Here is a 27,008-nt window from a genome sequence, read left to right on the forward strand (position 1 = left end):
TATTTAATCTCATTTCTATTGCAATTTCCACCTAGAATATAATACATGTGCTTTGTCAATTTGTTTCCAAGTTGCTGGTAAATTCTTCCATAAAAGGAATTAAAACAAACTAGAAAGTAAAGCACATATATATTAACTACATTACCATTTATTGAATCTATTGTTCAACTTACATTTTTTATTGATACATACTTGCTAGCTAGCCTCAATTGTGCTAAGATATTTCCCAAATGAACCTAAAATAACCTACATCTGGGATAGGTTGAATTCTTATGTCTTATGTACATAAGGTGTCGATACATTTAGACTAGCCTTAGCACCATATTATTGATCTCCCATCAGATATCCTACTCCAAGTTGCATTGCATTCAGTGCAATTAAGGTATTGCATAGACAAATGGGAGTAATCCTATTGGGCAACTAAAAAACTTAGAAGATTATAGAAAATAATGCACATAATTGAGTAGTTTAATTTAGAAACAAAATGAATTAATCATTATGGAATGTAGAAATCTAATGACCTTCAATATATGCATTTGATGGATTTTGTGAGAAATATAAAAATTGACTAACCTCATTGCCATGAGAGTAAACAGAATTTTAACATTTCAAATTTTAAACAATAGGATGGTAATTAGGTTTGCATCTAAATCTTTTAATAGAGTTTTCATTATATCTTGTTGGGTAGTCCTAGTAGGAACAATCCCTTCTCGGTACACTCCCATGTGATGCCACATATGAAACCTCTTTAACATACCTCTCATTCTTTCTCCTTTGGCTGGCTAATTTGAGGTCCCTACAATATTATTGACTAATTTCTCTGAATTAGTCAATTTTAAGAAGTTTAGATACACATTTATATGCAAAAAGGCTATCAAATTAGTGAAAACTATCAAATAGATACTCAATACATTAAAATTACATTTTTAGTTCAATGAATCAACGATGATCAATTGAAATTATCAATCAAAAAAAGATTACCCAAAGAATTTGAAGTTAATAATCAAGGAACAATTAAGCACATCTACCAAGGTAGGTCCAAACTAAGGTTGAAATTGTTAAGATATACAATTTATAGCACCACATTGCTTGATAAAAAAAATAGAGACATCTAAAATGAGCCTACTCAAAGTATTCTTAAATTTGGGAGTCCTTTTCCATCCATGCCAATGATAGATTACACTCGGTTCATTTGCAATTGATACCAAAAAATATGAGTGATGTCGAAATTTGTGATTAATATTTTATCCAATTCATGTAATCCTTTGGTGACATGAAAATTAGTAAGGACATCTACGTAGTTTTGAGGTTCTTCTACTTTATCACTATACAGATTCCTTTTCCAAGCCATTTTCTTGCATTTCATTTATATCCTTTCACCAAAAGGAAAATAGGAAACTCAAATGATAAGATATTACAAGAAAAAAAATTATGTAAATGAGATTCAAAAAATAGTTTATAAAAGAAGACAATATTTAAAAATGGAAAATTGTTGTGGGTTCATAGTAGGTTCTGAGAAAATGTCAAAAATCTTCACAAGTTCTTCTAGGTTCGTCTGTTTGGGACACAAGTCCTTGTGTATCCAACACAGATACCCTGTGGTTTTCAAACTTTATAATTTAATAGTAAGCCTTCAAAGCTTAGGCTAACTTTTAAAATATTTAAGCCGATAGGCTTTTTTCTTTTTTTTGATGAATAGTCCTTTCCAATTAATAAAATTTACTAAGATTACAATTCACAAAAAAGGGGCCAGGGGATACAAGATCACCCCGCGAATGAGTTCACATGGCTGAAGCCAGAAAAAACAACATGGCCTCAGCTAAAAACTATTAACTATTCATCAAAAAAAAAAAAAAATTAACAACCTTAGGATGCCAAGGCAGTACTAGCAGAGGGAGGATGATCATCTTTATTAGGAAATCCCCACGCATCAGTGGGATTGTGGGGCGGACTGGGAATAGTCCAGTCGTCAGCAGCATCAGCAAGATCTGGGGTAGTCCCAGTCTCTGCATCCTTCTTGTCTGGCCACGGAGGAGAAATTGCCAAGGCCAGCTGAGGAAACTTGCCAGAGTGCGCCCATCTAGGGGGAGGAGCCAGGGACCAGCCACAACCACCACATGGTGGGGAAGCAGAGCGGTGCCTCCAACCGCCATGTCCACCACTAGGAGAGTGGTGACGGGGACCCTGGGAGCGCAGCGTGTGTGAATGGCGGCCAGAGGACTGGCGTCAGGAATGGCAACCACGAGATGAAGAGGCATCGATCGAGGCATTCGGAGGCACTCTAGCAATGGTGCATGGAGCATTGCCCCAATGATTTAACAATTCTCGTAAGTGGGAAACTTTATTAGCTTGCACCTGTATTTGCATAATGACATTGTTACAAATGCATGCCTTAGTGTACATTGCAATGTTCACATCCAAAAAACTGTGAGTGAATAAAACTGCATTCCTATATTTCCATAGAGAAAACAAAATTTCCATCCTAAAGGTATGCCAAATCTAGGAGAACTTTCGAGGAATTTTGGGGGAATCACCCAACAGGATCATGTGCCATGAAAAAGGTTCGGGCCTAAAAGGCTTGAAAAAATCATGAATCCAATGCCAATAATTCTAAGCATGCTTGCAAAACTAAAAAATATGCAAAAAGGACTCAGGTTGGCCACAGAAGGAGCATCTAGGATTAGGAACCCCAATGTGCTTGAGCTAAGGCCCCAGGGGAAGACCTTGGAAGGCAAGGCACCAAGAAAAGTGGGCAATCCTAGGTTCTGTAATGGCACTCCAAATGGTGTCGAAACATTTTCTCCATTGAGAAAGCGAAGATTGCAAATGCCACCATTGATTAAGTGTGTCCACCATTGGAAGATGGGGCAAAAGCCATCTATACCCCATATTGGGCTTATAATTGGTAAATGGAGTGGCGGGATACCACTTCCAATCATACCACCAAGGATGAACAGACTGAATCCCCACTTTATGCAGTAAGTGCACAAGGATGGAAGACAACAGAAGGTCATAAGTCTAGCCATCAGAACGAACAAGGTGATATTGAACTTGCATATCCTCCCATGACCTAAAATTCATGGTGACTCTTGAAAAAATATCCTTGGTAGTGCGGATGCCACGTTTAAAGAAACGTAGAGCACTGGCACCTTGAGTCTTGGCAAGAGGAGTACCCTGAATGGCGAACAGGGGAGACCACCAAATGTTCTATTGATTTAAGGATAGCCCATTGCAAAACTCATCACCAGCCCAACGAAGCCAAATTTTAATAGCTTCCCAGGCTTTCCAGATGCTCTTTATAAAAAAAAAGCCCTGTATGACCACTGGTTCACGCATAGTGAGAAGGGTCTAAAAACTGATCCCCTTCCATGTTGGTCTGTTAACAGGGAAGTCGAAAGAAATGCAATGCCTTACAAGTATCTTCTAGGCTTCATCTCTAGAAATAGCTCTGATAATCCATTTAGCACAGAAGGAAAGGCCTTGCTTCTAAGTGGATAGCAGGCTAAGACCCCCAGATTCCCTTGGGAGACAATAGAAATTCCAAGCAACTCTATGAAAACCATGATGGTCAGAACCAGAGGCCCAAAAAAAATATCTGAGCAAACGTTCTAGTTTGAGATAGGAAGCTTTGGAGGGAGCCCAATAGAAAGAATAGTACACATGGGTGGCAGCCAGAATCTTAGAACAAATCTGGAATTTACTAGCAAGAGAAAGCGGCTTAGTGATCCAATAATCAAGTTTTCTGCTAATCTTAGTAAGCATAGCATTCCAAAGTTCCACAGGGGAAGCCTGGAAAGCAAAGGGAATGCCAAGAAAGTGAAAGATTTCTCCATGAGTAACCCATTTCCATTGGAACTAGCTGAGCCAAGGTGGAGCTAGCAAAAAAGATTGGCGATAATAGAGCGTTTTATGCCATTGAATGGCAGAGCCAGAGGCTTGACAAAAAGTGTCCAGACAATTTAAAGCATTTTTTATGTTTTCTTCATCTTCAAGAAGAGTAAGAAAAGAATCATCAGAAAAATGACCATTGACTAACTGGGAGGAAGAATCAGGCAAGGAAATGCAACAGACCAGTCCTGAAGACATAGAGTGAGCAAGTAAATAACCAAAACCTTCAGCAGTAAGGACATAAAGCGCTGGAGCTAGCGAACAACCTTGCTTGATGGAGCGAAAAAGTCCAAGCTTTAGATTGTGAATTATTGATGGTGATGCAAGCATTAGCATCACCAAAGAGCATCTCCATGGATTGAAAGAAATTGGGACCAAAACCCAAAGCCTGAAGCATAGCCAAAATGAAAGGCCATTCAATGCAATCATAGGCTTTAGCAAAATCTATCTTTAAAAAGATAGCCTGCTGCTTGGACTTACGGACCCATTCCATACCTTCCTAGATAGCAATGATGTTGTCAAGAATATATCTGGATTTGATGAAGCCAGTTTGTTCAAGTCGTACAATTAAAGGTAGCATATGGCAGATTTTGAGAGAGAGCACCTTGGCAATGATCTTATAGGACACATTTAGGAGGGTGATGGGCCTCCAGCTGCATATGTCCTCAGGATCACCAGCTTTAGGTATGAATTTAATATTGCCTTTATTTATGATCTCTCCTAAGCTTTTAGAATGATATGCTTCAAGATAGACTTTGTGCAGATCAGGACCAATTTGCTCCCAAAGATGTTTGTAAAATTCATAGGGAAATCCATCACACCCAAGGGATTTGTCATCCACCATGGAGTAAACTGCCTCTTTAAGGTCTCCGAGGGAAAGAAGTTGCTCACAGAAAGTGCGTTGCTCAACCGCAAGGCAATTCGGAGTAACAGCAATACACTTTTTGAGAACCTCCTCCTGAGCAACCGAATTGCCCTATGAAGCAAAGACATTCTTATAATGAAGAAAAAATGCTTGTAGGATGTCGAGAAAACTAGAAAGAACATCAATTCCCTGTTTTATCTTTTTAATCCCAACATTGGTATGATGGGCTCGGAGAGCCTGGAATAACTCCTTTGAGGCTTTATCGCCAACCTCCAACTAGTGGAGACAGGCTTTAATTTGGGCTCCTCGAGCAGCATAGTTGTAAATAATTTTCTTATCATAGCGAAGCTTGGCAAGCTAAATTTGTAAATCCACATCAAAGGGGTTGAAGGTGAGAGCTTCAGAGGCTTTTTTGAGGGCAAGGGTGTTGGCTTCATAAGACCGTTTTCTAAAGATTTCTAGCTGACACCTGTAGATGCACAAAAATTGAGTTGTTCTAGTAATGGCATCATTCCACCATTGAATCCAACCTTGATGGGAATGCAAACGTGGCTCCAAATTCTAGACACGTTGGATGTGGGAGATGGTGGAAGGATGCAACAACATAGACATGTTGAGGAAGAATTAAGACTTGGCCACTTTGGGGATAGCTGTTTGCCAAGAAATGCCAAAATAAATGGGATAGTGGTCTGACAATGTCACATCTATCAGGGGAATGACAGGTAAATCATGATCTTCAAAAAAGGAGAAAAAAGATTGCGCTGAGATCATAGCACGATCAAGACATTTCAAAATGTGGTCAGGACTGGCTCAAAAATTGGACCAAGTGTGCCAAAGCACCACTACCATTGCAGCGATTTGTATTGGGATCAAAAAGACCCAATTTATGATGCATGTAAAACCAAGCTTCTCTTTCCCCAGCTATCCAACGAAAAGGCAGAATGCCATCCTTTTTCAGAGGCCACTTCAACCATATTGAAGTCCCCACACAAGACCCAAGTAGCTGGTGGCAAGTTGTCAGAAAGCCAAACCCACATTTGTGCCCTTTCCACAGCAGCATTGGAGGCATAAACATTAATGATTCCAAAAGAATGATTGTTAATGGAAAGCAAAAGCCAAATAATACGGTGTGTGGGGTCAGAACCGTACAAGATAATAGCAAAATAAAGGTGAGGTGACATGAGAGTAACTACACCACCTCCACCAGCTTCGTGCAAAGAAGAAAACATAACGCTATCTTGCCAAATGATGCGACATGCAACAAAAAGCATGAAACCAAAAATCTTAACTTCTTGTAGGCAAAGAAAATCCAAATTCCCAAGTCTATGATGGGTATCCCGGACATAGAACTTTTTGGGGAGGTCTGTAAGACCTCGAACATTCCATGAGAGGAAGTTCATGAGAACTCTTCCATATCATCCTCTTCCTCCAGAGAGGAGTAGCTATTCTGCAAAAAGGTAGAAACTGGGTGGAATTCAGACGAGAAATCCTCTGGACTTACAGCTTGCCATTTTACCCCTGATATCTTCACACGTCCAGGAGGACTGTGAGAATGCCTTGTTGCTGGTGGTACTATGGAAGAGACTGCAAGAGGAGTACGAGTCCCAGCCAAGGATGAGGCCTTGGCGGCCTCCTTGATCCCTTGTGAACTAGCAGGGTTTGAAACATGTGAAACCCCCAAAAAAAGTGCAATGGAAGCCGCTGGCATCTCCACGCTAGCAGGTGTTGACACTTCTGTGGAAGTAGGAGGAATCATGGTAACCACTGCATAAGATGGCTTAGGGGCCAAGGGATTCAAGGCAGGCTTGCCCTTGCACCCAATAGTAACCCATTCTTCTTTTTTTCCTTTGACCTATTTGACAAGTGCCACTTTAGGCTGGGGTTTGACCCTAGGCGTAGCCAAAGGGCAATCCCTAATCTTGTGTTCCACAAACTAGCACCTATAATAGGTGTTAGGTAGGTTCAATTAAAGCACCTTCTATGAGAAGGTTTGAGCTCCAATCTGGATTTCCACATAATCCTTGAGATCTTTGGAAAGATCAACTTCAATGCAAACACGCCACTGAGGGTGAGCATTAAAAAATTTCTCAGGCTCCTTGGTAATAACTTTTCTAAGGGCTTGGGCAATAGACTCAATAAAAGGCCAGCAGGGCAAGGGTAGACCTGGGAATTCGACCCATACAGGAACCCTAAGCTTTTTATCATTAGAGACAGTGAAGTCTCAAGACCATTTTTGAAAAACAAGTAGAGAGGAATCCACAGACCAAGGGCCATTGGTAAAGACCATGTCTACTTGCGACAAGTTAGCAAAGCGAAATTAAAAAAAAACCTTTGGTAAGGTTTTGCACAGCATCAAGGCGGACTCCATGAGGAGTCCAACATTTGTTGATGCATTCTCTGAGCATAGCTTTAGGAGGAGTCCTATAAACAAAATACCCTATCAAGGTATGTTGTTCTAACTAGTCACATGTAGCATCAAATTCTTGCAAAAGAAGGATAATATCAGGATTACCTCATGGAAAACCTTCGGGACAAACTTGCACGGGCATTTGTTTGGTGGTGGTGTCATGGCAGTCTGAAGCAACAGCGTGAACACTAGAAACAACTAGTTCACCATTGGTCAGAGCCATTATATCCTAACCTAAAGCTCCTTCAGTAAATGTGGTATGACAAGTACCGACAAAAGGGGAGTGTAGGCGAAGGGCCATACACAAAAAAAATTGAAAGTTCGCATGTAGCAAGAAAAACCTAGCAGAGCAAAAAAATCATCAACCAAACTCGTTGGAATTCAATGTGTTCCAAGCCGATAGGCTTTTCATTGTGGGCATCACCCACTAACAAAAAATTTTCGTATGCCAGGAAGTTTTCTTATGTCATCGATATTTTTCGAATGACAAAGAGGCAGCCAGGAAGAGGTAGATGTGGGCACCGAGCTATTTTTGTGGCCGAGTTCGGCTGCTTCATGGAGAGGAGAGAGATGCTATCCACTATTCGCCTTCAAAAGTGCCTCATGTTGAGATAAGTGATGTCGTTGATATTTGCAGCTCTATTATTCAATTTCCAACTCCACCGCTCAAACTCAAGCTCCAGCATTTCCCAGTTTGTGCTCAACACTCCACTGCTCTTTTACCGAATATGTGGCAAATGAAATGGTGGGGGTAGAGGCAAAGAAGATCCAACACTGTGCATACTAAGATGAGCATGAAATTCCAATCCCAGAAGTTGAAAGTGTCGAGGAGTCCATGATTCTTACAATGCTATCGTGTGAGTTTTAGCCCTAATTATAGTACTTTTGGATCGTTTCTAGTTTTCCCTTTTCTTTGTTTTATCCATTCATGAACAAACTACAATTCAGACGGTTTGTGAACAACATAATAGTGAGGTTTTGATTTTTTTTAGTGAGGCTCTGCTGGTATTGGCAATGTTGCTGCTGTTGGATATGCACATTGATGCTAGTAGTGTGCATTCAAACCCAAATAAATGACTAATTTGCAGTCTGGGTTTGGTCCACTCGCTTGGTCTATCCAAGTGATAAATTTACAATATGGAAAATCTCAAGCATTATCTGGTTGAGGCCATTTGTTTTGGGAGAAATTTTTGAGTTGTTTGTACTAGAAAGCGCATATTATTTAAGTTGGACTAGCCTATTATAGGTTCTTTTTTTTGTCTATGCACCTCTACCGGCAATTGCTATTGGTAAATAAAAGGAAGACCATGGATGTCTCAATGAGCGACAAAGCATATGAGGCGATGAATTTGGGCATCTGAGTAGGTATCATTTTTTTAAAAATTGTTGATTGAAGAGATTTTATTGTTTATATGCCCAAATGAAACCATGTTTGTAGAGGTAACTGCAACATATATTGAACCCATGTCCTTGAAATAAAATGAGGTAGGGATACCCATTTTCTAGGCTAAATGACACTGAATAGACATTAGAGGCCGTTTGACTCTTAAATGCTTTTTTTAATTGAATAAAAAGAAACAACCGAAGCCATAAATCAATGTCGATTTAAATCAGATTAATAAGTTTGACTCTAGAAAAACAAGGCATAAAGAATTTATAAGACGTAATGGGATTGATTTTTTTTTTCATAAATAAAAAATACTAACCAGATTGAACAACAAAAGCTGGCTGATTGTTCTGTCCGTAAGCAATTAGGCACCATAGAAGCAACTAAGAGTGTTGGAAAAAATATAGCCTCAAAGCATGCACAACAACTATTTGACAAAATGCTTCAACTCTTACAGATGGATGTGTATTAAATAGGCCTTTGTCCTCTTTTATGTGTCTAAGAACGCATATATTCTTTGATATTTGGTAAAGAGTATTCATTAGTTCATATTTCACTGCAAACTATCTAATTGAGGAACAATTTTACCAAGTTCTATCTTATAAACTGGATGCTATAATGAGCAGACTGTAAATTCCTTTGTTTTGTAATTTTTATCTTCTAATTCATTATATCCTATTCATGACATCTTTATGATGCTCTTTGTGTATAAAAAGGCATCTCCTCCACACAGACTCTTCATGTTCCCATTCTGCTAATTGGTAATAATCTACAGAAGTGTTTCACTCGTGTTTCACTCTAGTTAACAGGAAGATTGAAGCACAAAATTGAATGTATTATTGGCATGAAGTGTTCTCCACTCAGAAGATTTCAAAGCCTGCACAATCTGTTTTGAGGAAACTATTAGAACAATATTATTTGCCTTTAAATAGTTTATTGATGAAGCTCCCATGCAATTACCGTGACTGATAGCAATTGAATAACTGCTACAGATGACTTTACATTTCAACTACAAGGTTGCTACATAATGACTTTCTATGGTGACAATGACTACTATCGACCAATTTCACTCATTACTGTTTTTATCAAGCCTGAATGTGACGGTGCTTGTAATTTGCCATTTTTGGGGGGGTGGTGAGTTGCTATTTTATTTAAGCACACTTCTATGTGAGACTCCTATTCCTGTAGTGAACTCTTTTTTGTGAGACAACCAACTACAATGTTTTCATAACTTTAGCACACCTGCAATGGAAAATTGCATTCACATAGGCTTAGTTTTGATGAGTTGATTGTTCGGATTATGTTATTTTTCTTTGCAAATGATTGTGGATTGTTGAGAGGATTGCAAACTTTTCCAATCTTGGTCTGGCTTTTGAAAGGAGATTTTGTGTTTTCAGTAGTACCTATAGCATGAATATTACAAACAACCTTTTTTAGTCCAGTTAATCCCTGATGAAACTTCAGTGCATAGAAAGAGATGCAGATCATTCCTAGGTTCAAGAGCATTGATACGAGAAGAAACATGACATCATGAATCCTGGGAGTTATAGGTGATGCACTGCAGAGTATGTAAGCAAAGGGGTTTCATATCATTTGCTACTCTTGAGATAATTCTTACCATAGGCTTAGCATATCACATGCAGCATTAAGATCATATCTGTCTCTATGAAATAGTTCTCTTATCCTTGTTTACCTTGTCACTCCTTTTGCAAGATAAATATCTTTTGCTTCTGAGCTACCAAAATATAATTCTCTAAGGTTATGATTGACCATGCTCGGTAAATTAATTTCACTGCTACATTTATTTCATAAAATTGCATATAGCATCTTGTGCAACAGTCATTACAAGATGCTAGAGTAACTATGATATACATGGAGAACCTCCATGTAATAATGCCAAAGGGATGGATAATAAGTATATACTTATTGGATTCATTTGTTCAATGCTTGTCTTATGTAATGTCCCTTTACTGATTTTATATGATATTTCAAGCCTCTAATCAGATCTTTAAAATCAAACAACCAATATTTGAAAGATCCACCAATTTCTCAATAAACCCCAAATTGAGTATGCCCGAAATAGTGCCAAAAACTTCACAGCTTCACATATTATTAATAAATCTGAAAGTGGAATTTTTTATAGAAATTTCAGCAGCATAAAAGCTTAAAAAATTACATTTCTAGATCTATATAACATTTACACAACAGCTCCCAAACAGAGGATAAAAACAATGCTCATCGGGCTCCCGAAAACAACATAGAATAGCCCGAAAACACCACAAAAACACTAATAATCTATCATAGAAGTATAATCATGACCAAATACATATATTCAGCTCTATTTTAACATCAAAAAGTCTGAAATACAACAGCAACCCAAACTGATATGAAATACTCAACCAGAAACATCAAACTCTTACAAAGAAACACACCCGAAAATCCACAAATCTGCACTGTTCAGCACAAAGGCAAACTTTGCATGAGAATGCACATGGAATGGCTTTAAACTCCTATCCTTAGCCTTTCTAGAAACTTTTAAACTCCCATTCTCTAGTCTCCTTCTCCATAGGTTTGGCAGCCTTTGAAGAACAACAAAGAAATGAGCAAACTCAAGTTTTGGAATGAACCCAAAATGCCTCCAAACCCCTTAAAAGAGCGCATAACCCTAACTCATGTCCAAGAGGGGTTAATAAAACATATTTTAATAATAATTTTCATTTATTAGTCCATTAGCTTCCAAAGATTATCCCCTTTTTTTGAAACTTCACCTTTTTGGGCCTGCCTGCCTTAGCAAAGATTATTATTTTTAATTATTTGAAAAGGGGACATGACATCTCAAGTGTAGAGACTTTCACAGTGACCTTGATATTAACAACAGGGATCCATATCTAGCAAGTGATGAATCTCTATTTTCATTACTCTATTTGATGATTGTAAATGTAATTTTAACATCACACTAGCAAAAAAGAGTTCTAATGTCCACAACTTGACGAAATTAGAATTTGCTTCAATGATAGTTAAATTCTAGTTGAACTCAGGATCTCAATCTGAAGACGTTTTCTATTATTTGAACTTTGCCTAAGCTAATGTCATTTTGTTTGACACAATTTCTTTGTGCTTACATTGACACTTTCCATAATTGAACTATTTCATTTGATGAAGGTTCTTAGGTGTTCGATGGCTGCATGGATGCATTTTATAATGATGCTTAATTTCAGTTTATTAATAATTTTTTTTGTATTTTTAGTTTTGTATGATTCTGTATTTTTTAGCACACTTCGTGGAACACTTCTTCCAAGATGGAAACACAAAGTTTCATACTTCTACACACTTCTAAACAGAGTTAGAAGATATATACAAACGGTCAAGACTGAAGAAGACATGTTGTTTTGGAGTGTATACGTTAAAAAAACTAATAGTTTTTAAGTTTGACAATCGTCTTGACCTAGTTATTTCAATACATTATCCTTCCACTAATAGAAAAACCTTCCTATACTTATTTGCATTTGAGTGAAATTGTAGGCCATGCTTACCCAAATACAGTAAAATAATCAAAACTTATATGGAAAGGAGAGAATTATTATACAATAACAATAATAATATTAGTGGGGCTACCAATTGTATAACAAGGTTATCCAAAATGTGTGACTTTTAAGTGCAAAAATTTTTGTGTGGTCAAGCATGTGGATGATAGACACCCTCCGCACAACTATCTTGACACCTTTGTGATTGAAGGTTGAATGTTCCTACTAGAAATCGCTAGTGAGAAATTTATTTATGGTGTAGAGAGAAGAATCCACATACCATCTATTTAATAGATAAATATTTATTTCAAAACTGATGCTTTCCTTATATTGTCTGTAGTGCACTGCTAATCCTACAACTTACAATGCCTCATTGTAATGTCTCTATTTTTGGAGGAGTTAATTATTAACTTAATAAAGTGATATATTTTATAAAGTCATTAAATAAAACAATATTCTAGAGGTTACTGGAAGAAGCGAAGAAAAAATTAAAAAGGAGGCCGACCTATCAAGAAATAAAGAATAAATAGGCATTGAGGGCTCATTGCCTATCATCAAGATTTATTATTGATTTTTGCTTATGTGCGTTGTGGAGCTTAGGGTTTCCACAAGTAGTCACAATTGGCCATTGAGAATGAAAACTCTCAATTGGTATGCAATTTTGAGGGTGTGAAAGATCACCTAAATTATTACAATTGTGGGAAGGATATTTCAGTCCTTTCACTTGTGCTTAATTGCTAGTTTGGAGTTTCAAGTGGAGTTGCACTTTCACCATATCATCTTCAGCAGTCAGTCTCCAGTATCTGATCAATCCAGGTTCTTCATTTTAGTTTGTAGTTGTAATAAGTTCTCAATTGTATACAGCCAGTTAGGGTTGTCTGTAATGTGCCATGTCATAATGTTTAGTGATGAAAATTGTCATATCATTTGTAAAAACATTTGGTTTTCATTGAATGAATACATTGGCACTATTATTTCCTTATTTCAGCAATATACTTCAGCAGTGTATTAAATTTAGGGTTTTTTTTAGTGGCCTATTGGAAAGGGTCATTACAGTGGTATCAGAGTGATTTCCTACTAGCTTGATAGGTTTATGCAGCCAATTTAGTTTACAAAAAAATCAACATAACTGAGAATATGGCTGAGAGACATTCTCAAAGCCCACCCAGAACTATGCATAATGATGAGACTTTACAGCATCAAGAGAGGCTTCTACAGTCTACAGAGGCAAGTACACCAGCAATAATGGTTATGATGCAACATTTGATTGGGAAAAATAGGAGAAATAATCATAATAATGACCAGGATGACAGGAGCATAACAGGATCACATCATAGGACACGGTCTGGAACAGTTGACAGACCCACACATCCTACATTCAGGGAAGAAACTCCAGCACACACACCTAATGCTATGGTAGAAAATATTGTAGATGAACTCTGACAAGCAAGGAATGAGTGGGATTGTTTACCAGGATATGTACAGGATGGATGGACTTTTGACAAGTACTTGAACTACAGAGCTGCCAGGTAGAAGCAAGTAGATAAACATAGTGAGTTGCAACAAGTCACCAACAAGTTGGTATTACCCACATTTGATGGCAATGAAAAAATGACTGCTCTTGTTTGGATTCATAAGGTGGACACTTTCCTATCTTTGAAGACTATGACAGAATTTGAAGCACTAAAGTATGCCACTTTACACTTAGATGGGGCAGCACATGATTGGTGGACACATGGCATGATCACATTGCAACAGAATCAGGTAACCACTTATTAGGAGTTCATGGATAGATTGATAGAAAGGTTTGATAAAAAAAATCCTGAAGTTTATTTTTGGGAGTTAGCCTAGTTGAGACAGTCGGGAGGCTTAGAATAATTTATCAATGACTTCTAGAAGCTTGCAATGATGGTGCCTGACATTTCAGAAAGGAGGCTAATCATTTTATTCACAGATGGATTAACTGAACCACTCAAGGGGTGGGTAAAGGCCTTTGATCCTCCTACATTACAGGAAGCCATGAAGAAAGCCCGCAGTATGGAACTTACAGCTCTAGCAAACTGATTTAGTTCAAAGGGTTCTTCATCATTTAGAGATAAAAAAGGAGAATTCGAAAAGGGTAAAGAGAAGGTTAGTGACTCAAAAGGCAAGCCAGATGCACCTTGGGATAAGGAAATTCTTAATGACCTACGTAGGAAGAAGCTATGCTTCTTTTGCAAAGGTCCCTATGAGTTTGGTCATGATTTTCCTATGAGGCCTAAGGGGAAGGCTAACTGAGTGATGTGGGCTTATTACAAAGGTTTAGATTCAGACATCTCAGAGCACCATGATGAGGCAAAGGGTGAACAAGAGGTAGATAGTGCTAAGAAAAAAGAGGTTCCAGAGCTAAATTTACAAGAGGCACATCTGTCTAGTATTCAAAGAGAGGGATCTTTCAAATTTCGGGGAGTCTTGGCGAGATAGAAGGTTATTACTCTATTGGATATAGGTGCCACGCATAATTTCATTGATGCATGATTTTTGGAGAGGTGTGGACTCATTACTAAGGAGTTTGAGGGACTAAGAGTCAAGGTAGCCAATGGATATACTCTTCATTGTGATAGGATGGTGTGAGATCTACCTTTGCACCTAAACAACTATGAGTTTAAGGAAGACTATCATGTGGTCAACATGGGTGACATGGACATAGTACTTGGGATGCAGTGGCTACATTCTTTGAAGGAGGTTACCTTGAGATTGGAGGATATGGAGATACGATTCGTGGTGGACGGCAGGATTCGTGTGCTGAAGGCTATCTGTAATGGTGATGTCAAGACTATCTCATTTAGGTGGTTGGAGAGATTAGCCAGGCATAATAATATAGAGTGGGCAGAAATATGTGCCTTGATGCCTACCCAAGAGGAGCAATATAAGACTAAATATCATCTAGATATTCAGAAATTGAGAATCAAGTATGAGAAGGTATTTAGTGAGATTCCACTAGGCAGGCCACCAGACAGAGGTATAGAGCACATTATTGAGCTGGAGGAAGGTGCTAAGCTTTTCATGGTTACACCATAATAGCACCCAAAATGACTCAAAGATGAGATCAAGAGGACCATCAAGGAGTTGCTAGCAATGGGACACATCAGACCAAGTAAGTCACCTTTTGCATCTTCTGTTGTTTTGGTAAAAAAGAAGGATGGAACTCTATGAATGTGTATTGATTATAGGGTGTTGAATAAGAGAACTATAAATAACAAGTATCCCATCCCACACATCGATGAGTTGATAGATGAATTGCATGGGGCTTGTTATTTCACAAAAATTGATTTGAGATCAAGCTATCACCAGATCAAAGTTCAAGAGTAGAGTTCGAGAGCAGGATCGTGAAAAAACTACTTTCAGATGTCATTGTGGGCATTTTGAGTTTGTAGTCATGCCTTTTGGTTTGACTAATGCACCTACCACTTTTCAGTCCACTATGAACAAGGTCTTCCACCATCAATTGAGGAAATTTGTGCTGGTATTCTTTGATGATATTATGATCTATAGCAAGACATGGTAGGAACATTTAGAGCACTTGGAGACAGGATTAAGCATTTTACAGAGGGAGTCCTTGTATGCCAAGGAGTCCAAATGTGATTCGGGGATGACAGAACTATTGTATCTTGGACACATCATTAGTGCAGGAGTGCAAATGGATCTTGAAAAAATTCTTGCTATTGTTGATTGGCCACCACCAAAGAACCTTTACACAGTCTATGTGGATTCTATCGTAGGTTTGTCAATGGCTACTCACGACATGCAGCACCCATGATAGATTTGTTGAAGAAAGGGGGATTTGTGTGGACTCAAGAGGCACAAGACTATTTTATGCAGTTCAAGGAAATAATGACTAGATGCCTAGTATTAGCATTGTTTGATTTCACGAAGCCAGTTGAGCTTCAATGTGATGCTTCTGAAGAGGGAGTTGGTGTTGTACTCATGTAGGACAAGCATCCTATAGCTTATGAGAGCAGGAAACTCAGAGGGCCTGAGAGATCATTCAGCATATATGATAAGGAGATGTTGGCCATCAAGCATGCCTTGGCCAAATTCAAATAGTATCTTGTGGGAAACAAATTTTGTATTAAAACTGATCATAATAGTTTGAGGCACTTTTTGGGATAGTGGGACCTGAATGATCATCAGCAAAAGTGGGTAAGTTACAGGCATATGATTTTGATATCACATATGTTAAGGGGACACAAAATATTTTTGTAGATGCTTTATCCCATAGGCCACACCTCACTTCTATGATTCAGATATCAGAGGATTGGTGACACTTGGTGGTAGTAGAATATGCCAAAGACATGTGGGCCTGTACTATAGTGGAGGGAACAACAATCAACACTAGATACACTCTCATAGATGATTTGATCATTTATAAAAATAAGATTTACTTAGTCCCAAGATCAAAATTGAAGCAGTTGATTTTGAGAGCATTCCATAATTCACCTACAGTAGGCCATCCTAGGTATTTCAAGACTTACAAGTTAGTATGAGAATAGTTCACTTGGAAGAGACTTAAGGCTAATGTTTTGTAGTATGTGCGTGAGTGTCATTTTTGCCAATAGAATAAACAAGAGCACACTTATCTAGCAAGGCTCCTACAGCCACTTCCTATTCTTGACAGAAAGTGGGAGTGCATCTCTATAGATTTTATCATAGGCTTGTCTAGGGCCCAGGGGCGTGATTGTATTTATGTGGTGGTGGATAGGCTAACAAAATATGCTCTCTTCTTCCCTATCGCTACTACATACTCAACAACTTAGGTGGCAGAGGCCTTCTTTAGGGAGGCTTTTAGATTACATGGTTTGCCTCAGAGCATTGTGAGTGACAGGGATAGCCACTTCATGAGTCACTTTTGGCAGAAGATATTTTAGTTTTGTGGCACTGAGCTTACACCTAGAACCAGTTATCACCCATAGACCAATGGTCAAACGGAGATTGTAAATAAATGGGTGGAAGGGTATTTGAGGAATTATGTGGTAGATCAACAATGAGCTTGGGTCAGATGGATATATCTTTGTGAGTATTGTTACAATACCACATATGATATGACTATAAAAATGACACCCTTCATGGAACTTTATGGTTATGAGGCACCTAGTTTCTTAGATTTTTTGTTGGGAGATAGTCAAGTACCCGTGCAGGTAAACTATTACAGGAAAGTAAGGATATAGTTGCTACTCTCAGAGACAACATTGCTAGAGCTCAGAACCAGCAAAAACAATATGTAGACAAGAAGAGGACTAAGCTTAGTTTTGAGGTAAATGATATGGTTTACCTCATGTTGCATCCATATAAGCAGTCCACTCTCAAGAAGAGTGGTGCAGAGAAACTCAAGCCACGCTATTATGGACCATTCAAGATCATCAGGCGAGTGGGTGAGGTGGCTTATGAGTTGGAGCTTCCCATAGATAGTAGAGTGCACAATGTGTTTCATGTATCATGCCTCAAAAAGGCGTTGGGTCAGAATGTGATGCCTTCTGTAGTATTACCTCCCTTGGATGATGAGAGGAAACTGATCTTAGTGCCAGAATCCATTATGGATAGTAGAGAGAAGTAGCATCACAAGAGAGTAATCAGAGAATATCTGGTTAAGTGGAAAATTTTACCTGTTGAAGATGCTACTTGGGAGGGAGAAGTGATTTTGCAGCATCCAGCATTAAGATTGCTCGAGGCCAAGCAATTTTAGGAGGGGCAGACCTGTAATGTCCCTATTTTTGGAGGAGTTAATTATTAACTTAATAAAGTGATATATTTTATAAAGTCATTAAATAAAACAATCTTCTAGAGCTTGCTGGAAGAAGCGGAGAAAAAATTAAAAAGGAGGCCGACCTATCAAAAAAAAAAGAATAAAGAGGCATTGAGGGCTCATTGCCTATCATCGAGATTTATTATTGATTTTTGCTTATGTGTGTTGTGGATCCTAGGGTTTCCACAAGTAGTCACAATTGGCCATTAAGAACAAAAACTCTCAATTGGTACGCAATTTTGAGGGTGTGAAAGATCACCTGAATTATTGTAGTTGTGGGAAGGATATTTCAATCCTTTCACTCTTGCTTAATTGTTGGTTTGGAGTTTCAAGTGGAGTTGCACTTTCACCATATCATCTTCAACAATCAGTCTCCAATATCTGATCAATCTAGGTTCTTCATTTTAGTTTGTAGTTGTAATAAGTTCTCAATTGTATACAGCCAGTTAGGGTTGTCTGTAATATGCCATGTCATAATGTCTCAATGATGAAAATTTCCATATCATTTGTAAAAACATTTGGTTTTCATTGAATGAATACATTGGCACTATTATTTCTTTATTTCAACAATATACTTCAGCAATGTATTAAATTTAGGGTTTTGTTTAGTGGCCTATTGGAAAGGGTCATTACACTCATTTTTAATGCCTTCTCTTGCCTTGAGGTCTAAAAATATTTTTGACCACTATTTGTACCACCAGTCACAAGATCTCAAATATTTTGTACCAAATGATTAACATAAGAAATATTCAAGTTTTCAGAAATTGATTTTACAATACTTATCAAAAGATAATTTATGAAATAAATTGAACAATTTGATTGGTAGAATATGTATGCATTAATTGCTAGTTAGTGTTTCTGCCTATGCTATAGTTACTTGTAGGAACTAATAAATACTTTCTCAAAATTTAGTCAAACTATATAGTCAATGCCAAAGTATTTTTTAGTGGTTAATATTTGCAAATTGGCTAATTTTAGAATTTTTTGGCCAATAATTTAGCTAATAATTTAAGATTTGATACAACCTAAATTGCCATAGTTTTATAAAATTTAGTTCTAGAATATTTAAAATCGCTCAATAATTTGTTTTATTGAAAAACTTAAACTCAAATATTTGCCACAATATTCATTACATGATTAGATTTGAATCATGTAAATATAATATATTATTGGAGAAATTATATTTAACTGACCAATAATTATCATAATTGTTAGTTACTTTAGGGATATATCACCAATATTTAGTTTTCACTATTTCTTTTAAGTATATGTAATGATCCTCATAATATTTCACGAAGTCAAAAATGTTCAATTTTGATTTGTAATATTTCATGGTGATTAATGAACTTCCTATTATTATTGAGATTTGTCAATATTTTATAATAAAAAATTAAGATTCGAAAATAATCACCAATATTAATCATATTTAGAATAAAAAATAGAGAGATTTGACAATAGAAATAATTTGTTTTTACAAAATAATGAAAGATTTGCCAATATTTTATAACTTTTTTGGAGGTGTCTTTCTTTAAGTTTACCCTGGTCAATGCCAAGTAATATTCCTAATCATTCATAAAATGTGACCAAATTAGTTTATCAATCCAAACAAGACCAAAACCAAAACTTAAGCATTGGTCGAGTAGAATTAAAATTGCAAGACAAATCAATAGACCTAATCCAAAACTACATAAAAGTAGTTGGAGATCAAGCGCATTAGTTTTAACATTATATTTAAGCTCTGGAAATATAAAACATGCCCTAAATTTATTTTGTTTTAATATGATATTTTGCCCTAAATTTATTTTTTTTTAATATGATATTTTGTTGATTGAATTTTTACATGACTTCTAGGTCAATTTGAGGCATTTCGAGGCTCCCCTAACTACTCTCGACTCAAGTTCATTTTTGCTTGACCTAAGAATGTCTCCAAACATATCTTCAACCAAAATTATTCTACTTAAAACTTATATAGCACAACATGACAACTCTTTTACTTGTTGATTTGAACCATTGGTAGCTCCAAAGTTGCACAAAAATTGTAAAAAATGCTCATTCTTACTCTTAACGAGTGAGTTATGGTCTCTAGAAAATTTATATTGAAGACCAAAATGACTGAAAAACTTTTCTATATCTAATATATATGTATGTATGTATGTATGTATAGATATACATATATATATATATACACATATATATGTATATGTATATATAGATACACATATATATGTATATGTATATATACATATATATAATATACATATATATATCTATGTATATATATGTATATATACATATATATAATATACATATATATATATCTATGTATATATATGTATATATAATATACATATGTACATATATATATATATGTATATATACATAAATACATATACATATATATGTATATATACATAGATACATATATATATGTATATATATGTATGTACATACATATGTATATATGTATACATATATATATGTATATATGTATGTACATACATATGTATATATGTATACATATATATATGTATATATGTATGTATATATGTATACATATATATATAGATATATGTATATGTATATATGTATACATATACATATATATACATACATATATATGTATATACATATATATATATATATATGTATGTATACATGTACATATACATATACATATATAGATGATCATATATATATGTATACATGTATATATGTATACATGTACATATACATATACATATATATATGATCATATATATATGTATACATGTATATATGTATACATGTACATATACATATACATATATATATGATCATATATATATGTATACATGTATATACATATATATATGTATACATGTACATATATATATACATGTATATATACCAACATGATCATTTTATAATTTATTTTAGGGATGATATACATATGTGTTTGGTTTGGACCTCAAACCCATCCCATAGATGAGACTAACCATCATGATGCCTTTATTTGTGTTTTGGACAATGATTTAGTCTTAAAGGTAACCAATCACGAGGAATGTATTGATCACATATTTCTTGAATGGGTAATCAAAATTTTAGTACTTGGAATCGAGTTGTTGGAAACTACAATTGAGACAATTGTTATGTTGTCATTGATGGCAAACCTTATTGGTAAGAAATTTGTATATGAGTAGGGTGCCATATATAGATGATTTGAGAAGGACATAACAAAAGGACCTAGAGGAAAGGTTGAGTTATGAGGAACTACAATGGGAACTTGAATTGATTGGACTTGGACAAGATAAAGTGATTGTTTAATCATGTTATAAGTAAATAAGATAGTTGTAATGAAGCCTAGAAGAAGTGATCAAATATTGACCATATGCATAGGCTTGACCAAGAAAAAGAGCATAAGATTAAGGAACTTGAAGTTTATGCCAAGTAATACTAGAGTCGATCGAGTGATAGTATAAGCTGAGAAAAATATAGCATCGATCGAGCATTTGTATTGATTGAGTGGCAATATATTTGCTAAATAGGAAAGTTAGTAGCAATTAAGTAATCCAATGATGATAGAATGTCAGAACATAGTGCTAGTCAAGGGACAAAATTTGACAAAATATGAGTTGATTTCCAGTTAACACGCTTAATTTCTTGGAATATGTAAAGCATGTTGAAGGTAGGAATGGATGACTTGAAATATTTAATTCAAGGAAAGTTGTGCTTGAGAATTTCTATGAAAGAATTAAAGGAGAAGTTATGAGAATTTTCTAAAAGAGAAAAGAGGCAACAAAATGATGGAAGCAGGTGATGAATCTAACAAAACCTTAAGATCTACGGTGATGTTTAAACTAAAAATGATTAGAATTATCTATTTAAGGAGGTACAAGGGCTAAACTAAGAGAGGTTGGCAGAGATGGTGAAGACCTAATAAGGTTGGATTAGTTGTTGATGTTATTGATTGGAAAACTTAAGTAGGAGGCTAAGAAGAGTTATGAAGAGATGGAGAGTCATTGTTTGAAGGAGTGCCAAGAAGATCAAAGACAGAGATGATAATGAAGGCCTGTCAATGGATCAACATATGAACTAAATTGTGATCTATATTTTCAAAGTGAGTTGTACTTGTCAGATCAAACCTATTGTTACTTTCTAACCATTATATTAGTATTGAAATCCTTTAATCAAAGTTGACCTAACAATTATATATGTAAATCCTTTAATCAAGGTGACATTCTAATAGAATTTTCTTAAGCCCTATAAGAAGACCACTTATAATAGGGTGATTAAATCCTTTAAAATGGTCACATTTAATAATGTGTTTTGTAACCTTTAACAGGGTTGGCTCCTAACATATCTCACTTCAGAAGAGTGCAAAATTGTTGACATATTATTACTTTTTTTTCTCAATTTGGTTTTCCACATTAAGTCCTAGAGTCATACTTGTGTGGATGTAATGTGAGATGTTTTACTGTTAATGTTCTACATTTTGCAAGTTTATTACTATGAGGACAATGGACTACAAGTTTATGTTAGTGATTATTTTCTATAGAGACTAAGTTATTGAATGCTTAGATCTGAAGTATTTGAAGTGATTGAAATTTCAAGTGGTACATCTAGACATTGGATAACTAATTCACCCCCTCCCTCTCAGTTATTCTAAATCATTCTAATAATTGGTACCAGCACATTGGTACTTGTAGAGACAAGTTTGAAGGTGCTTGAAGCTAAAGCTTAAGATGTACAAAAACTAAGTGCCAAGGTTAAACAAAGAGAACTTCCTTGCATGGCAGAGTTTGATGAAGTTGCATCTAGTAGGAGATGGAGATGGAATAATATACTATATAGAACATGCATATGTGACAATACCAAGCCCTTTGACAACTCAACAAATGAAAGAGAAGCACTTGGGCATAATCAAGCTATGTTGGAGATTGTATCAGTCTTGAGCTATGTTGAGTTTAATGACATAAAGGAATGCCAAAAAGCCAAGGAAATGTAGGACATACTCTAGATCATCTATGGAGGAGAAATAAATATTTTGAGATAAAAATCAAAAATCTTGAGAGGTAAATTTGATTAAATGAGAATGATGGAAGGTGAGAATATTGTCTAGTATTGTGGAAGAATCAAAGAGGTGGTGAATTCAATAAGAGGAGAAAATGGAAAGACTAATGATGAAACTATGATCAACAAGGTATTGAGAACTATACTTCCTCTTTATGCTATTAGAGTTTCTATAATACAAGAATTACGATGTACCCTTGGTAATAACCTAACTTTGGAAGGTGTAATTGGTAGGCTTACTACTTTTGAAATGTCAAGTTTTGATAATTTTTCTCCTACTACTATTGAAAAATGAAAAGGAAAAGATGTAAATACTGGCAATTATGTTTTTGATGGTGACCTTGATGAGCTTGAAGTTTTATGGAAAGAAAACTTCTAAGAGGCAGGGGAAAATACAAAGGTAAATTTCCTATAATATGTTTTTCATGTAATAAAGTTGGTTGTATTGTTGCAAGATGTACTAACAGGGAAGACAAGGATGAAAAAAGGGAAAATTGTTGTGATGTGGAGCCTAATCAGACTCTGAGATTTATTCAACGTAGTTTCCCCCCAGATTATTTCTATAGGGGTTTAGGGATAGTTCCCTTAAGACAGGGTCAAGGGGCAGCACCCCTTGCAAGGTCTATTAGATGACTTATTCTAGCCCTAATTTTGTAAGCCAAAAAGCTTATATAAAATAGCTTAGAGTTAGGGATTTCATAATGTATGATGATATTGTAGCTTTTTGCAGTAGTGTTGAGTTGTAATGAATTGTTGATTGTAATCACTGGATAATAAAAATATTGGACTTTTTGTTGGTGGACATAGCCCATGGGATTAGATGAACCATGCCAAATCTTTGTGTCTTGTGTTCTCTTTTATGCAATTTATTATTTTTTGATATTAGTTATATTTGCATGTAACTTTTATTATGTCTGAGGATAATCTTAATAACTAGTATAGAGCCAAACTGACGTCATTTCTTTTTTTATCATTAGTTTTTTTAGCTCAAATTGTCATCATTTTTTATATTGATCCTTTGTAGGAAGCTCTCATGGTTGATTGGGTGTGATGACAAATGAGGGTAAGTGGAAGGTTGAGAATTTTAATGGGCAAAACTTTCAAATATAAAAATACAAATGGAGGACTATCTTTATTAGAAGGATTTATGGAATCCATTGGAAGGAAAAGCCAAGAAATAGTGAACTATGACAAATGAGGATGACAAGTTTCTAGATAGAAGGGAACTTGGAAGTATTCAATTATGTGTGGTGTCATCAGTGACATTTAACATAAAAACAATGAAGATGATGGAAGACTTGATGAAAACCTTAGCAAAGTTATATGAAAAGCCCTCCACTTCAAATAAGGCATTTCTCATGAAGTGTTTATTTAATATGAAGATGGATCTATTGCAAAACATTTAAATGAGTTTAATATAGTTACTAGTCAACTATCTTCTATGAATGTCAATTTTGATGAATAAATTAGGGCTCTCTTGATTTTGTGTTCTTTTCCTAAAAGATGGGATGGCTTGGTAATAGTTGTGAGTAATTATATTTCAGGATCCAATACCATACAATTTGATTATAAGATTAGTGTTATTCTAAGAGAGGAAACTCATAGAAATAGGTAGATCTACATTAGGAAGTGCTTTGAATACACAAAACAAAGGCAGAATGATTGAGAGAGGAAGTAATTCTAAAAATCCAGAGGAATAGAGAGTGTTGGTAGTGTGAGAAATTAGGACATAAAAAGAAATATTATTGGACTCGAAAGAACAATGAAGGAGATAAACTAGAAGGGAACAAGGAGGAAAATGTGGTATGTAACGAATCCGAAGAGGATGCTTTTCTTCTTTATTTAAAAAGTGTTGATGATTCTTGAGTTTTAGGTTATAGATCTTCATTTCATGCTACATCTCATAGAGGTTATTTTATTGATTATGTCCAAGGGGATTTTGGGCTTGTTTTTTTGAGGGATAATGAACCTTGTCAAATTATTAGAAAGGGAAAAGTTAAGATTAAGTTGTAGAATGGGAATCATTGGCTACTACATAAGGTAAGACATGTTCCAAGGTTGAGTAGGAATTTAATTTTAGTAGAGAAAGTTGGTGATGAGAGTTGTGTAGTTACTTTTAATAATAAAAATTGGAAGGTTTCAAAAGGTTCCTGATGGGAGACCCCTCAAATATGGCCAATCACGGAAAAAGTTTTCAATATTGTAATAATGGAGAAAATTTTAATCTCTGGGAACCATGGGTTAGACATATGTTTTAATGGTTATCTATAGTATTTAAGATGTAGTTCAAAGGCATTTCCATTAGAATAGGAAAGCGATCTGCATGAGGAGACAACGTGGGAAACATAGGGCTTAAAAAGTGGAAAGATGGTTTTAATAACCATCAGTATGTAACTAAAAACATCTCTTTAAAGAGAATGGAACCGAATAGAAAGGTAGAGAAAAGAAGTGTGGAGAGACTCTTGGGAGAAATTAAGAAGAGAGCGAAAAGAAGTGTAGAAAGGAGTCGGCTCTCTGGCTGAAGGCCAGAGAGCCACACATATCAATTATGTTTCTATGTATTTCAAGTTTTGGCTTTAATAAATTTAAGATAGTAATTTTTGTTCTCTCTTTTCTCATCTATGTTCCATGCAAGTTAGTTTCGTTTGTTGGAGGACTGTAAAGGTGGCAAATGATAACACCATGTACACTCTGTGTCAACACCAAGCATGAAGAACCTGATTTCTCCTTCGAGATTGTGAATTGCAATTTGTTCATTAAAGGTGGAGACTCCTTCAACCAGCCCAATAACTATGGTGGAAGATATTTAATGTCTCTTAGTTAATTGCGTATGCATTGGCAGATTGAGTTTTTGTGCTAAGTGCAGCCCGAGTTGGAGGGCTGTATAAATGGGTGCTAAGAATGGAAAGACCTAATTTCAAGTAAGAAATAGTGATGAGGATTTGTTCTTTGGACAGTTAACAAAGCCCAAACTTTACAGATTATTCATCAATAAAGACCCGAAAGGTATGGAAACTCAATGAATGTAAATCATTGTTGGTGATTATGTTTATACGATAAAGAAAATGTGGTCAACATTTGAAATAAGATATGGACATGTTTAATGATCACAAGCCGTGGGTTGGCAGAGGTGATATCTGAGTTGATATAAACATATAGCGGTGAGTTTGGTTATAGAAATGGATGGATGTGAATATTTTAAGCCCATCACGTTGATGTGGGGTATCTCCGGTTACATTTTGTAACCATGAACGTAGAATTAGAGAGCTTCAGGTAGCCTACTACATCAGTTCCCTTGTAGTAGAAAAAGATGTGAAAGTAGGCACCTTATATCTTTGTACAATTCATATTGTTCATTCTACTTTAATTGTTTCAAAAAAATTGAATGTTCAAGAGCAGTTGTTTCAAATGAGCAAGGAGAACAAACAATTATTGTAGATTTTGATACAATGCTATGAAACTACAAAATTGGGCACATGAATGAGAAAGGTATGAAATTACTTCATTCAAAAAATATTTTACCAGGTTTAAAATGTGTCAATATGAATTTATGTGAAAGTTGTGTGTATGAAAAACAAAAAAGAGTGAGTTTTGTGAAAAGTGAGAAGGAAAAGAAAAATGAGAAATTAGAGCTTGTGCATATAGATGTATGGGGCCCAGTTCAAGTATCTTCCCTTGGTGTCTCTCATTATTATGTTACATTTATTGATGATGCAACTAGAAAAGTATAGGTTTATTTCCTTAGACAGAAATTTGATGTATTTCAAAATTTTAAAAAATAGAAATGCTTGGTTGAGAATGAGACTGGTAAAAGATTAAAATGTCTCAGATCTAATAATGGTGGTGAGTATTGCAACAAAAAATTTCAAGATTATTGTTCCTCTAATGCTACTTGTAGATAGAAAATTTTTCCAAGGACTCCACAAGAAAATGGAGTAGTTGATCACATGAATAGGACAATAATGGAGCATATAAAGAGTATGAGATTGCATGATAGTCTACCCTTAAATATGTGGTTTGAGATTGTCAATACTATTGTATATTTGATCAACGGAGGTACTCCCTCTACTCCTTTAGGTTGTGATATTATAGAGGAAGCATGAATT

Source organism: Cupressus sempervirens, chromosome 3 (genome assembly GCF_028749045.1).
Source record: "Cupressus sempervirens isolate cs-2001-9-10 chromosome 3, ASM2874904v1, whole genome shotgun sequence".
In the NCBI taxonomy this organism is placed as follows: domain Eukaryota; kingdom Viridiplantae; phylum Streptophyta; class Pinopsida; order Cupressales; family Cupressaceae; genus Cupressus; species Cupressus sempervirens.